This window comes from Formica exsecta, unplaced genomic scaffold (genome assembly GCF_003651465.1).
Source record: "Formica exsecta isolate Colony F162 unplaced genomic scaffold, ASM365146v1 scaffold744, whole genome shotgun sequence".
Classification (NCBI taxonomy): Eukaryota; Metazoa; Arthropoda; class Insecta; order Hymenoptera; family Formicidae; genus Formica; species Formica exsecta.
Window position 1 is genome coordinate 348715 of NW_021853511.1, and position 3338 is coordinate 352052.

A 3338-nucleotide genomic window follows, 5' to 3' on the forward strand; every position below is an offset into this window, starting at 1 on the left:
TTTTTTAATAATAAAAAATAAAAATAAAAAACTGTGTGCAAAAAATACTGAAACAGAATTATAATGCTGTTCTGAATAATCGTATGGAGAAAAGAAAGATTTAATCTCGATCTAAAATTCGTTTTTTTATAACTTAAAGAAAAAAAAAATAGAAATTTAATAAAAGCTTTAATCGAAAATGACAAATGTAAAGATAAAAAGATGCCTATTTTTTATTTTAAGTATATTGTTAATAAATAACATATTTTTATTTCTTTAAATACAAATTTAAAAAGTATCCTACTTTTTAATTTGTGCTAGACTCCTATAACCTTTTAAAGTTTTATATGCTTTTATTAGGTTTTTCAGAGAGCTCTTTATCCTAGTTGCATGTTTATATACAGCTTTTACAATCGAAAGGTCAAAGACGAATGAGTTGCTGCGTAATATTTACAAGCGGTCGACGTCTCGGGCTGGCATTCAATTCGGACGTTTGTATAGGCTGTAAAGCACGATAGGGGGATTTTCCGGGAGATATCGAGTTATGGTCCCAGGGAGACCCTGGCGCGGCTGTGCCGCTGGACCGAAACACGCGCGAGTGCCTCTATATCGACACACGTCAGCCCACGTTATAGCACGACGACGATGATGACGACCAGCCCGAACGCCCCTCGTTTTTCACCTTTCCCCGCAACGCGGGGAGTGTCTCGATCCGACATTTCTCGCCTTAGCTTAACCCTCAGACGTCGGAAATACTTTCAATCCGGAGAGTAACGAAAATAGGTCATATTTCACCCTGTGGCCGCTCTTCGTGGCACGACAGGTTTGTTATTACAAGTTCCGAATGCAGGAAACGCCTGATGAAGCAACTTTTGCCGCGTAACTTTTACCCTACCGTGCAATCTTTTTCTTATTTTCTTTTTTTCATCGAAGAAAAATGACGCAGTCTTTAACTACGAATTGTTATTATGCGTGTATTTAAAGATACAGTAGAAAAGAATAATGAAGTAACGAAATATACCACAAAAAGGATTCCGCATTGAAACGTCAAACTATCAATCATGCGTATCGCGGTATCGATACATAATGTTATAATCAAGGGCAATGCATGCACGATATATTATGCATTCGCACACAAATTGGAATAAAATGTACTTACAATCGAGCGCGATCAAATATCGTACAAGAGCGTGCCTTTGAGTCTGTATACTTTTGTTCCGTAGAGATTCGGTGACCTTCCTATCGACTTGTATCTTCTTCAGATCGAAACGCACTCTTCACGCACTGAAAAATTGTTTACTCGTCTGTTTGCTCTTGTTTATAGTATAAATGAGAATATATTTATATATAATAAGAATCAAACACAGATGCGCCGAAAACACACGACTGTTAAAGTCTTTTATTATTGTGAAAGTATCGACTCGTAAAGCTGAAGCCTTTATGACATGATACACACTTGATCAAATATTTTTAGGACAGCGTCGCGCGCCGATAGCGGCTTTATCAGACCCAATGGCGAGTGACTTAGCGCAAGTACTCATGTCCCATTTAAAGACAAAAATCTCGAGTTGTTTTTGGCTCATTTGACACATCAAAATGTTTAGTACAATTAATTAGTACAATCGATACATACGGAGGAATAAATCATAAATAATCACTAATTGTTAATAATCTCTAATAGTCATTAATCGTGATTATACGATAAATACGCCGAAATTCTGTGACTTTTCTCTTTTGAACATATTGCTGCTAATCGACGCGAAGTTGATGACTGATCGATCGTGTACAATAAATAAATAATTAAAGATGGACAAATTTCATTACATTCTTGCTCGCTCTCGATTATTTACTTACGATTATTTATTTATTATGAGTCTCGACGTTTTTGCAAGCAAAGAGGAAGAAGGAGATAATATCAGAGAAAAAGAAAGAGAAAATTGTTTATTTTTAGAACGAGCCTTCTAAAGATATGAAAAGTACAATAAAATAACGTAGAAAAGTCGGATTAAAAGAGAATGTCATAGTTTTAAACGTAGCTCAGTTTAGACAAAGCGCAAGATTATTGCAAACACTGTCATATAATCATCCTGACCGAAATCTTAACTGAAAAGAAAGACGATATCAAAGATGTTTGTTTCCCTATAGAGGATTGTGATTAAACTTAACGTAAATTTAGGTTGGGGTCTAAGAATTGCAGAGAATAGAAATTAACGGGAATGAAGGCTCTTCGGTAATATCGAGACGCAGACTTTCGTTCTTTTTAATTCTTCTTTTTTTTTTCGTATCAATGTACACGAAAAATAACTGATTGATTTCTTGCACAGATTTTAGAAAAAATAGAGAATATTATAAATACTATGGACATTTTCATTAATATGATAGATGTCTTGATATTATTATTATAATTTTCAGGAGAATAATGGAAATATCGTGAAAAATATAATTGACACGTTTCCAAAACGTGTTCATTTAAAGATATACATATAGGTTTCAGAAGAGATAAAGAACATTATAAATGCGGTGAATATTCTCATTATACACATTACATATGTGATACGTGACACGTATCTTAATGATATTAATTCTCAAGTATGATGAAAATATCGCGAGATAAGAATCTACGTTCTTACCCGAAACGTTATCGCGTGCATTTAGAGAAAACGCGCATTGGACATTTAATCTCGGCCGTAAGCTCGTAATTCGCAGTTAGCACGCGACGTATAATAAAATAACTCTTGACACTTTTATAATGTAGATGCCACGATACAAGTTTTCGCCGAGGAAAGAATAATCTAGACGGCACGACGTAAATATTCGTTAAAAACATGCCTAGCTAGAAATTCGATCAAGAATCGCGTGGCAAAAATCGGGAACGCCACATTTATTTTCACGTATAATCCCGTTTCTTATATTAAACACGTGACATACACTAGCACTTATACACAAGCAATCCTTGAAATTAATAGAAAAGAAGAAAGATAAAAGAAGATCTAACAATATTTATTTTTATCTTAATCTTTTTATTTCCCAAAGTCATTTATTATCTAGTATCGTTTTATTTGCTATCATTATTAAATATCAATCTATTTCTTGATGTCACGACGACATTTATATAATTGACACGACACTTTAGAAAGAGCGCGGGGCGCATTATATCTCGTTACGTCGAATTAATAATAACGCGCGAAAAAAAACGGGCCTAAAGGTCGTCGCGCTATGCCCGTACTCATTATAGGCACGAATTCGGTCGTTTAGCTTCTCATTACGGATTTTCACACTTCTGGTTAGCTCGAGCGTGAAGACCGGGGGCGAAAACGAACGTCATGTATATACGTGTATATCGACGGTTGGAAGCGGTT

At 35.1% G+C, this 3338-nt stretch overlaps 2 protein-coding genes across 2 annotated transcripts in view; one reads left to right on the forward strand and one right to left on the reverse strand.

The window, feature by feature from the left end:
- LOC115243889 overlaps positions 1 to 1466 on the reverse strand; it is a 27207-nt gene extending 25741 nt beyond the window's left edge. Inside the window, 1 exon segment of the mRNA XM_029821182.1 lies at positions 1139 to 1466. The gene's annotated coding sequence lies outside the window, so the exon portion shown is untranslated.
- The window catches only part of LOC115243887 (glutamate-gated chloride channel), a 66055-nt gene that overhangs the window by 27498 nt on the left and 35219 nt on the right, over positions 1 to 3338 (forward strand). The gene's annotated exons all lie outside the window — the stretch shown is intronic.